Source organism: Lithobates pipiens, unplaced genomic scaffold (genome assembly GCF_037356315.1).
Source record: "Lithobates pipiens isolate NorthernLeopardFrog02 unplaced genomic scaffold, aLitPip1_a1.2 Scaffold_18, whole genome shotgun sequence".
Taxonomy (NCBI): Eukaryota; Metazoa; Chordata; class Amphibia; order Anura; family Ranidae; genus Lithobates; species Lithobates pipiens.
Window position 1 is genome coordinate 337,951,135 of NW_027507758.1, and position 12,672 is coordinate 337,963,806.

The following is a 12,672-nucleotide window of genomic DNA, read 5'->3' on the forward strand; positions in this document are numbered from 1 at the left end:
CCCCCTAACCCAGGTGACATTCCAACAATTTTCTAGGTAGAATTAGGCAGCCCGGTTGGTTTTAGAGCAAGCATCTCTTTCCTCTAACCACTGCCAGCAAACCAGGGAAGTGAATGTTAGGTTTCTGGGTCGATGAAAACTCATTGAAAACTTTAGGCTGTGAAAATCATTGCATCTCCAAAACAATTTCGCTTTTATTGGTTCCACAAATGTTCTGACTCTCTGCCAAATAAACCTACAAGGCTCAGCAAATGTGTGGAATAGGCAGACACTTACTTCATGGAAAACCTGCTAGATGTTTCAAGAGCACCCACCACAATTGGTTTGAAAAACCTCATAGCTATTTTTTTTTCTTTCTGCTTGAAACAAATAGCATTTTGGAGATTAAAGATTTTTTTTTTCCCCTCATTGTTCTTCCAGCTTGAGAAATCCCTTTGTAAACTTGCCAGGGAAACCTAAGAGAGCTTCCAGTTTCCTCCTGGCTCTGAGAAGACACAGAGGACCCCCTGGCAATAGTACTCCAAGAGTAATCATGGTGAAAGAATTTTGAAAAGTATGTGGAACTTTCTAAAAAAGAGCAAAAAGTCTCCCCCCCCCCTTCTTATTTTTCCTCTACCCTCCCTCCTTCTTCACCACTTCCACCCCCCCATCCCATACAGAAGCATTGCATCTATTACCCAGTGGCAGAAGTCCACCTTCTCCTGCTGTTTCGCAAGAGTTTGCGGAGTTTGGGAACAGCCCTCTATTAAGGAGCAGATTGGGGAGAGGCGCTTCCCATTTCATACAAGACAGTCCTTAAGGACGGAGCATCCTTGGGAGCCACTAGGAGGAGACCCTGTGCATATAGCTCTCTCATCCCAGCCGCAGCTGGACCGCTCACAGCAGGGACCACTACAGCCACAGGTTCGAGTCCGGCTCTCTCCTACTCTCAGACTTATGTCTTATTTCATGAATTAGCAGCTTACCTGTATGCTGTTCACAATTCCCTGCTCCCTTCCTACAACAGATCACCCTTCTCCCCCATACTGCAGATCTGTCTCCTACAACAGATCACCTTTCTCCCCTACACTGCAGATCTGTCTCCTACAACAGATCACCTTTCTCCCCTACACTGCAGATCTGTCTCCTACAACAGATCACCTTTCTCCCCTACACTGCAGATCTGTCTCCTACAACAGATCACCTTTCTCCCCTACACTGCAGATCTGTCTCCTACAACAGATCACTTTTCTCCCCTACATTGCAGATCTGTCTCCTAGAACAGATCACTTTTCTCCCCTACATTGCAGATCTGTCTCCTAGAACAGATCACTTCACTGCAGATCTGTCTCCTAGAACAGATCACTTTTCTCCCCTACACTGGAAATCTGTCTCGTACAACCGATCACTTTTTTCCCCTACACTGCAGATCTGTCTCCTACTACAGATCACCTTTCTCCCCTACACTGCAGATCTGTCTCCCATACTCAATGCTTTGTCTGCCCTCTCTTTCCTTCCCTGATTTGTAGCAGACTGTATATAATCCACCAGACGCTGGCTGCTCAGATCTGCAAATGAAATCCTCCTGTGTGTCGTCAGTTCTGTGCAACAGCTCTTTAACTCTTTGGGGGGGTTGTGGGCTCTCCTGCCTTGCTGGCCATGTAGGGGTTAAATGTCGGTGCAGCTCTCGGTCCATGCAGCACACCCAAGGTAAGATGAATAATCGCTAGGAATGGGTTAAACGATGATGGCAGTTACCCTTAGCAACCGACCTGTCACTCTCCATCCGTGCACTAAGATACAGGGTGGATGGGTTGCTAGGGGAAACAGCTTGGCTCCAGAGTGCAGCCTCAGGATCATAAATGGTTACTGCATGGAAAATGGGCACAATGGAACACGTAGTGCTAAAGGTATTGCAAAAACCTGGCACTGATCTACTGATCGAGAGAACAATGGGTGTATCTTTCTGTGTGCTTGAGGTCTTGACTTGAACACTATAACTTTTTTTAAATAATAATAATAATATATGGATCAAGTATACCTGTATAGCTCCAATGTGCATATGGTAGGTATCAATTCTGCCTTTATTCTATATGCCTGCTGAGTTGTTAACGGACGAGTTTATCTTTGTATTGATTGGGGTAATAAAGTTTATATAGTTAATTTGTATTAGTATTTTTTGACTTGAACACTATAACTTTCATTTTTTGAATAATGGTGAAATATAGATAAAATATAGTATAGCTCCAATATGACAGGTCTTGGATCTGTTTTTCATTATCTGTCTCTACTGAGTAGTTAACTGATGAGCTCATCTTTGCATTAATTGGGGTAATAAAGTACACCTAGTTATTTTTTTTATTAGTATTTTTGACTTAAGCAGTATACCTTTTTTTTAAATCTTAACCATATGTGATAATTAAAGATCGAGTATAAAAATATGAGATAGTGAGATAGATGGATTATAATAAATCTATATATAAAATGTATGGCTCCAATATGTGTATAATAAAAGGACGTGTATCAGGTCTGCTTTCCATTCTCTGTCTGCTGAGTTAACTGTTGAGCTCATTTTTGCATTGATATGAGTAGAAAAGTGCATTTTTATTACATTTTTTTTTGTCTTTCTGACTTAACCCTTTTTAAAAAAAAGGGATAATATGTAATATAGAACAAATGTAATTAATGAGATCAAGGGTAGGGTTGATATAAGTGGTCTGTATAGCTCCAATATGTGTATGATGAGTATTAGATCCCTCCCTGTGTCTGCTGAGTTAACTAGTGAGCGCATCTTTGCATTGCTAGGGGTAGTAAAGTGCATTTTTATTTTACTATTTTTTTTTATTAGTCTTTCCGACTTGAATACTGTACTGTACCCTATTTTTTTATGAGGATAATATGTAATATTAGTCTTTCTGACTAGAGCACTATACTTTTTGCCATGAAGATCAATGTAATATAGAGCAAATAAAAGAAATGAGGTATAAGGAAAATAGATATAAGTAGTCTGCATAGCTCCAATAAGTTTATAAAAGAAGGCTGGATGTTAGATCTGCTTTTCATTCTCAATGTGTGCTGAGTTAAGTGATGAGATCATCTTTGCATTGCCTGGAGTAGTTAAAGCACATTTGAACTTGGACACCATACCTTCTTTTATAGTGATTATATGTACTATAGAGTGAATCTAAGAAATTAAGATATACGGCAGGTATATATAACTTGGGCTGTATAGCTCCAGTATGTATATGATGCGTATTAGTTCATTTTCCGTGTCTGGCTAACTGAAAAGCTCATCTATGCATTGACTTGGGTAGTAAAGTAAATTTCTTTATTGGTATTTCTGACTTGAACTATATATATATATATATATATATATATATATATATATATATATACATACATACGTAATAGTGTAGTGATCATATGTAATATAGAGTGTATATAAGAAATGAGATCTAAGGTAGATAGGTATAGGTAGGTTGTATAGCACAATATGTGTGTAATCTGTGTGCAATGAGCTCATCTTTGCATTGACTGGGGTAGTAAAGTACATCTGAACCAGGTCTCATTGCCTAGCTAGACTGACCCCCCTTTCCCCTCCCCCTGTCCCCGCAGCGGAGGTGTTAAAGCGCAGAAATCATATGGAAGATAACTTTGGAAAGCTCCCATGATTTATTATAGGATCAGCAAATGTCGGGCTGTAATAAAGAGCTGACCGTCTGGAATTCCTTATGCATAGACTCATAGTCATTACACTGCAGCCAGTGCTTCTGCTGCATCTGATTGGAAATTAATGTGTAATACGCTTGCTGAAAGCTGCAATGTGTTTTTTCAGTCTCTTGCCCTAGTTTATAAAAGTTTTTTTTTTTTTTTCCCCTCTAAGATTTCCATTCCAGCTGTTGTAAACCCATAACGTCAGCTGAAGCTCGTAGCTTCATGAATGATCACAGATTATATAAGCATGAATCAATGCTATATGTATAGCATGGTGATCTTTAATCCGGGGGCGTTAATATAAACTTTGTGCTAGGCATTTTTTTCTACTAAACTAATATAATGTTTACAGTAGCAGGAGACTACTTAGTGATTTTTTTTTCTTCTAATCTGGGTGTTTCAATACCAAAGATATAATCAAAGCATTGTTCTGAAAATACATCCTCTTTTAAATTGTATTAAAACAGGCAATAAACTAAAGAAAAGTTTTTTTGGCAAATGTATCAATAGTAAATCCTTAAATACATGCATTACTTATGTTCGGCCACTAGGTGGCGCAGCGAACCAGAAGCCAATACCACTTGTGTTTTATGATACCTGTTCTTGTTCATTCCAAAGCTGTATGAAGGAACACAAAGCATTTGAACAGAGAGCAGAAAATGTGAATAAGTCATCCATGCTAGGATTTAACACTAGTGGGGTAAATGCAGTCCTTGTGTGTAGCTAGCGTATGCCTTAACCCTATCTCTGACTTCATTTATGGGTTTAATTTATTGTTAGATGTCAAGGAGCTGGCAGATTCAAACTTGCAGTTGATGTTTCATCTTGGGCATATTTATAAAGCAACTATTGTGATATTTATCAAACATTAACTACAGGTGAATCATCCTGGTACATGTGCTTTAAATGACAGTGATTGATTCTCCACCAGTGAATGTTAAGTGAAAGTCACATTCAGTGCTTTATAAATATACCTCTTTTGTGTACTTTTTTTTTCCAGTGATGATTCCTTCATGCTCTTTTAAAAACCAGGGCAATGAAAAGAAAGTTTTATTACAGTACTTCACTGTGCGTTCTGTTTTCGGAGTAGTAGGGGATGGCAATGTTGTATTAGGAAAGTGGAATATGCACTTTGGTTTAATTCCTGGAAATGTTGGCAGAGGTTTTTACTTTAATCTGAATAGCCGGCCCAAGCTATATTAACAGCAGCTCATGCATAGGATATGCCAAAACAGTGTGAATGTATTGTAAAGGAACCTCTGGGACCTGTGTCTGCACTATACTATTAATGGGGTTTGCACTCATTACCCAACATACCCTTATTGTGTCTGGCTGACTGATTAGGAAAGGAAACCTAAACTACGACCCTTAATCCTGCTAGCTCTGCTTTTGTGTTACTTCTATAACAACATCTGTGACAGCAATCATGGTGTTTTATAATCTCTGCATGACTCCCTCGTGAGCATTACATCATGGCTGCTGTTTTCTTAGGGTCCAAAAGGTCCTGCACTACTTCATCAGTGGTGGTGGGCTTAGAATTGCCAAGAGAAAAGCAATTCAGTAACAACTCAGGCAGAATTTCCATTGTCTAAATGAGCCACCTTGTATTTACTGAACTCAGTGACCGATGTGTGCACTGATTGCTCCAAAAAAGCTTTTCTAAGGAGCTACCATTATGTGTAGATTAATGATGGGCAAATCTGCCTGGGTTTAATTTGCCATGGGTTTGGCAATTCCTATTCGAATTTCCTCAAACCTGAATTTAGAGGCAAATCCCATTGAAGTCTATGGGGGTAAATCTTGGTGTTAAATTATTATTATTATACACAAATATATATAGCGCCAACAGTTTATTCAGCGCTTTACAATGTAGGGGGGCGGGGGCAGCACAAATACGATACAGTTCAATACAGAAGGGACAGGAGGGCCCTACTCGTAGAGCCTACATTCTAAAGGGAGGGGAGTGGTGGTAGTACAAAAGGTAATAGTTGCGGGGGATGATTTGATGGGGGTGGCTTGAGTACAGTTCTTAGGTGGGTGTGGGAAAGGCTTCCCTGAATAAATGAGTTTTCAGGGATCTCCTAAAGGTGGGCAGGGTAAGGGCTGATTGGACATACTGGGGCAGGGAGTTCCAGAGGATGTAAGAGGCTCTGGGGAAGTCCTGTAGGTGAGCGTGGGAGGAGGTAACAAGGGAGCTAGAGAGCAGGAGGTCCTGGGAGGAGTGGAGGGAATGATTTGGGCGATATCTGCAGATGAGGCTGATGATGTACCTGGGGCCGATGTTGTGGATGGCCTTGTATGTTGTGGTTAGCATTTTGAATTTTATAGGGTGGGGGAAGTGGAAGCCAGTGAAGGAATTGGCAGAGAGGAGCAGCAGTCATGGATCGGTTAGTGAGGTGTATGAGTCTAGCAGCATCATTCATAATAGACTGAAGGGGGATAGCCTGTGTAAGGGTAGGCCAGTGAAGAGATAAAAACTAATATAAAAACAAAATTATTGGAAACTGGGCATTGTCATGGGGGGCAAGTACCAATGCAAAAAAAAATAAAAAATACCATACAGTGGGGCGAGGGGTAATTTGATGTGGCTTTGAGGGCAACTTTGAAATAGACAAATCTTTTAAATAACATGCTTGGGAGGTGCCTTAACCACTTGCCGACCTGCCAAAGTACATATACTCCGAGCAAGCAATTGTGCTGCAAGTTTGAAAATGACTTGCTAAGCTATTGCTAGACTTGCCAGGCTTCACAAGTTTGTTGCACATTTGCAGCAAGTCCGCATTGCATGACTCCAGATCAACTTTCTTTGCAAACATACTGCAAGTTCTGGTTCAGTTATGCTGCGCAATAGTCATCCAACCACAGGGGTCACTGTAGCTGAATTTTCATGCTGTAGACTTGCAGAGCTCTTGCTGTAGACTCAAGACTGCAACTTTGCTCTCGCTAGATACTTGCCACGCAAATGTGCTACAAATTGGAAAAGTGACAACTAGAACTTGTGCTTCAAGTGCTCTGCAAGTGTACAACTTCCCAGTAAACATGTGCAGCAAGTTAACAGACTTACAATTCACCACTGCCACAAATTTTTGGCAAGTTATCCTTGCAATCTGGGTTGTGATGGGGTGGCTCCTACAGGCACTGTGATGTACCTGTATGCCGCTGACTGTTTCTGGGTTTTAGACCTGCACTCATGCCCCCACATTGCTTGACACAGTGGGAGTCTGTCAGCAGATCCTGGCCAATGATTCATGGCTTGGACCTGCTCATCGACTGTTGACAAACAACACAGAGCTCTGAACAGAGGGAACAATCACTTTGTTTCTTTTTCCTGCAAAGTACGGGGCAGAAAAAAATGGTCTGTGGTAAAAAAAACAGCACACAACATTGTTAGCCACACAATTAACCCCTTAATTGCCTCTAGATGTTAATCCTTTCCCAGCCACTGTCATTGGTGCATATTAATAGCACTGATCACTGTATTAGTGCCACTGGAGATGTCAGTTAGTCAGTTCCCACAAAGTGTCAGTTAGTGTTAGATTGCCCATCACACTCTCAGTCCCACTATAAGTTGCTGATTGTCACCATTACTAGTATGAAAAAAAAAATGAAAATTCCAGTATATATACCATAGTTTGTGTGCACTATAACTTTCACGCAAACCCAATTAATATACACTTTTTTTTTTTTTCACCAAAGACATGTAGCAGAATACATTTTGGCCTAAATTTATGAAGAAAATTTGTTTTATTGAATATGTTTTATAGCAGAAAGTAAAAAAATATATATTTTTTTCAAAATGTTCAGTCTTTTTTTCATTTATATAATAAAAAATAAAAAACCAGTGGTGATCAAATACCACCAAACGAAAGCTTTATTTGTGTGGGGGAAAAAAATATCTAAATTTCATTTGCATACAGTGTTGCATGACCACGCAATTGCCAGTTAAAGATGGACAGCACCGATCAGCAAAAAATTGCCTCGTCCTAAAGTGTGTAAAATCTTCTGGCGCTCAAGTGGTTAAATCTTTAAAGCTATACATAGTGCTTTTTACAGACAGTTTCAGTAACAGCCTACATTGGCAGGACATATTTTATTGTGAAATTGCTTTTTTCTTTCACAATTTCACAATTTCTATCAAGCTCTCATTAAGAATTAAGAAACTGGAGCTGATACAGCAGAATACAATTGGCCAGCAGCAGTACAGTTTTAATGAGCAAGGTTAGGTCCAAATATACTATAAACAGTGAACACAGGCTGGAATTTTACTAAAAGAATTTATATACTATAGCGGATACAGCAGTGTAAAACTGCCCAGCAAAAGGGGTGTTCTAGCCATCTGGTAACTAGAACCTTCTGCCTCAGGTGGCGCTAATGGAAGGGGCAGGTGAGTGGGAAGTTTCGTAAAAATGGCCGCTTCTGGTGGCATCTGCCTCCAGCATACCTCCTGAGCAGGGCAGTTTTAGATGGTATATGCCTAACTTTTATTTTATCTGTGGGGATAGGGAGGTGTAATGAGTGTGTGTGAAACAACATTTTTTGAAGAGAAGCCCTGCAGCAAAAAAAGTTAATTCTTATAGATTGGTCAACTAAAAGTGACCTCAAATCAACCATAACCAGCAAAGAGGTTCATTGCCTAAGGAGTTAGCAATCTGAATTAAAGTCAAATTTTCTAATTGACCCTAATCTCTTCTTATGAAATTTGTCAGATTTTCCTACAACAGCTTCCAATTCGCTCATACTGTGGCCACTCTGTACCCCCTTTTATAGCAAGGGGGCTGGCCTATCCTCAAGGCCCCCATTATGGTCATTCTAAGCCTGCAAGCCATAGCTCAAATGCCATGGTGAATTATGGTGCATTTAAAAAACAATCATGGGTGAATCTGCTCAACCCACAGGAATCACCTTGAACCTATGGTAGCAGTGAACCCAAACTTCATTAATAGTGTAAATCCATTGGAGGACAAAGCTTTGGTTAGTAGTATGGAAAGCAAGTTCTTACACTGTGAAGGTTAAATAATTAACATTTTATATAAACTAGGCACTGTCTGAACTTTGTGCAGCACAGCTGTAGGTGGTCCCTTTACTTGAGGTTACCATGTTTCATTGGAAGTGGAGGTCACTATCTTAAAAAGTAGTATGAAGCCCAGGTTCACACTGAGCTGCGTTAATGAAGCCCTGTGAGTTCAGTTGAACTCGCACAATTTCACAGTTGCTGTTAACACATGTGCAGTGGTTTCCCATTGTTTCTAGGTCTCAAATATTCAGTGCATTGACATTCATTAGCAAAAATTATGATTTGTGTTTTTTTATCCATCAATGCTTGTTATAAAGGCTTTTGAAATAAATGGTAATGCATTTCAATGCAACCTGAATCGCATGAGAAACAAATGAAAACTCCCAAATGAAAACTCCCCTAAAACTCACTTCAACACAAATTCAAGTTCAAGTGTGAAATCAGCCTAATGGCTATTTCACATATGCGGACTGTTCAGATCCACCTGTCAGTTTTTTCAGCGGATCTGAACGGGCGCTCCATACATCTCTATGGAGCGATGGATGTCAGTGGTGACATGTCCGCTGACATCCGATCTGCCCTGATCGGCTCCACAAAATCCAGATGGATGGAAACCCTATTTTCCATCCATCTGGCGGATCAGATGAAAATGGACAGGCAGTCCGTAATCATCCGATCCCCCCATAGAGGAGAGCAGAGATCTGACAGGTCCATCCCTGCACAGTGTGCAGAGACGGACCTGTCATCTGCCGCCTCAGTGGGAATCAACGGAGCAATCCCTGCTGAGAAAGTGGATGGCTGGACACAGATCTACAGGTGTGACAGAGCCCTAAGTGTTTAAAGATCTAAATATCTTGATATATATATATATATATATATATATATATATATATATATATATATAGATAGATAGATAGATAGATAGATAGATAGATAGATAGATAGATAGATAGATAGATAGATAGATAGATAGATCTATATCTATATATACTGTATGTTAAATTTCTTCACTTGCGGTCACTTAGACCACAATTATGTGATATAATCCAAGAGTCTTCATGGGCCTTTTTTGATTTTCATCTAGAGAAGGGGAGGAGGGGAGGAGAGGGCTTTCCCAGCTAAACAAACCATCCTGGCTTTATGCCTGAGGTAAGGGCAGATGGATACAGGAAGTAAATGCTACATGAATCATCTGCCCCTAAAATGGCATGGGTCTAAATGCTAGGGGGGTGTTTTTCAAAGTGATTTCTCAACAAAAAAAAAGCAAAGGAGAATTGTATAGATTGGTGAGTTAGCTTTGTACAGTATATTGAAAATGCATTAATAGCATTTAAAGTTTGTGATGCTCCAATACAGTTAAGTTCTGCTTCAAGTATAATTATGAGTACCCTGCATCCTATGTGCAGAGACACTATAAGGAATACTGAGATAGAGGTCTTCTGTTGCCTATGTGTGGTCAGACCTTCACTTCTGTCAATTACTACAAAGGAGTGGAAATAGATGACCCCTTTAACCATCTGACATCCGCGCTATGGCCGAATGATGGCCACAGTGCGGATGTGAATTCCTGGGAGGCATCCGTTGCGTACGCTCCCTGCACGCTCCCTACAAGGCATGCGTGGAGAGTGCTGTGATCACCGAGTCACTGAGACTTGGGTGATCACCGATCTGAGTAAGGGGCCGGCCCCTTACCATGTGATCAGCTGTCAGCCAATGACATCTGATCACATGATCAAAACAAAATCTCGGTGATCGTTTTTTTTTCTCCTCGTGCTGACAGCGGAGGAGAAAAAAGAAGCCGATCACCGGCTCAGCTTAAAGGGACATCGGTCCCGAAACAAAGAGGCAATTATAATTGGAACCCGAAAATGCCCACAAGTGCCATCTATCAATGCCCACGAGTGCCACTTATCAATGCCCACACGTGCCACCTATCTATGCCCACAAGTGCCAGCTATCAATGCCCACAAGTGGTGCCAATCATTGCCACATGTAAGTGCTGCCTATCAGTGTAACCAATCAGTGCCCATCACTGTCACCCATCAATGCCCATCACTGACATCTATCGGTGCCCATCACTGCCGCCTCATCAGCGTACTTCAAAGACGGACAAAATGTACCCGTTTTAAAATTTTATAACAAAATTTTTTTTTTAAATGTTTTTTTTAAAAAATGCATTCTTTTTACATATTTTAAACAAAAAATAAAAATCGCACAGGTGATCAAATACCCCCAAAAGAAAGCTCTATTTGGGGGAAAAAAATACAGTGTTGTATGACCGCGCAATTGTCATTCAAAGTGCATCAGCGCTGAAAGCTGAAAATTGGTCTGGATAGGAGGGGGGTTTAAGTGTCCAGTAAGCAAATGGTTAAAGGATAAGTTCACCTTTAAAAAAAATAAAATAAATGCACAAACCTTTTTGCAGGTAAAAAAATGTGCATTTATTATTATTTTTACTTGGAGCCTGTAAAGCATTGCACCCACAAACATGCAGTGTATCTGTCTGCTCGTACCTTGTACAAACAGATACACTCTGACAGGGAGAGAGAAGGAACTACCATAATGCTCAACAGCGCCGTGACAGTTCATTGAGAACTACAAGCCAACAGCAGCAAAGGCTGTCGGGACTTGTAGTATTCCAATTCACAGAACTCTTTGTTGAATGGATGACGAGGCAGCCCAAGCGGAGCCCCATGCGACTGTGTTTTCTTTAGATGGTGGCAGTGAGTGGGGTGAGAAGATCCCACACTCGCTGTCAAAATAGGGACTCGGGGAGGGGGGGGGGCAGTGCAAATCTACTGTAACATGATACATGTTGCACCCTGAATATGGGTGTAACTTGTAACATATTATAAAAGGTGAACTTATCCTTAAAATAGTCAAGTTGAATGTCATTCTAGGTTATGTGCATATATATGTGACTATTGTAAAAAACATTCATTCATCAAGAACTGATATGAATAAATTGTAATAAAACAAAAAAAAAATAGCAAATTTAAGAAAAGAATAACTTTCATGACTTTAGAATAATGGTTTCCTAACGCCACACTCACTTTCTGTGAAATGCTGGAAGGCAGTTATAAAGTAATTCACTGTGTCACCAGCACTAATGAGGTTAACATTTTACTTCAGTTGAATAACCACACTCTCATTCCTTGCTGTTGCTGATCACCTGGGTATGATTAGTTAGCCAGCCTTGTCTGCAGTTGTAAAGGCAAGTTGCCGCAGGCTCTGGATCCCTGGAGGCTTGTGGTAGTCTGGGAGGGCCTTGAAGACAAGCATGTTTCATATTAACACACAGCACCACACATACTTGTAAATGTCTATATCCTACATACAGTATCTCACAAAAGTGAGTACACCCCTCTCATTTTTGTAAATATTTTATTATATCTTTTCATGTGACAACACTGAAGAAATAACACTTTGCTACAATGTAAAGTAGTGAGTGTACAGCTTGTATAACAGTGTAAATTTAATGTCCCCTCAAAATAACTCACACAGAAATTAATGTCTAAACCACTGGCAAAAAAAGTGAGTACACCCCTAAGTGAAAATGTTCACATTGGGCCCAATTAGCTATTTTCCCTCCCCGTTGTCATGTGAGTCATTAGTGTTACAAAGTCTCAGGTGTGAATGGGAAGCAGGTTTGCTAAATGTGGTGTTATCGCTCTCTCATACTGGTCACTGGAAGTTCAACATGACAAAGAACTCTCTGAGGATCTGAAAAAAAAAATTGCTGCTCTAGATAAAGATGGCCTAGGCTAAAAAAAGATTGCCAAGACCCTGAAACTGAGCTGCAGCATGGTGGCCAAGACCATACAGAGGTTTAATAGGACAGGTCCCACTCAGAACAGGCCTCGCCATGGGCGACCAAATAAGTTGAATGCACGTGCTCAGTGTCATATCCAGAGGTTGTCTTTGGAATATAGATGTATGAGTTCTGCCAGCATTGCTGCAGAGGT

The 12,672-nt window shown here is 40.4% G+C and overlaps 1 protein-coding gene across 3 annotated transcripts in view; it reads left to right on the plus strand.

The window, feature by feature from the left end:
• Positions 1-715: 715 nt before the first annotated feature.
• COL12A1 (collagen type XII alpha 1 chain) overlaps positions 716-12,672 on the plus strand; it is a 246,833-nt gene continuing 234,876 nt past the window's right edge. Inside the window, exon 1 of one of the 3 annotated variants that reach the window (XM_077487376.1) lies at positions 716-903. The gene's annotated coding sequence lies outside the window, so the exon portion shown is untranslated. The remainder of the gene's footprint in view (positions 904-12,672) is intronic. The other 2 variants (XM_077487375.1, XM_077487377.1) reach the window with 2 other exon arrangements.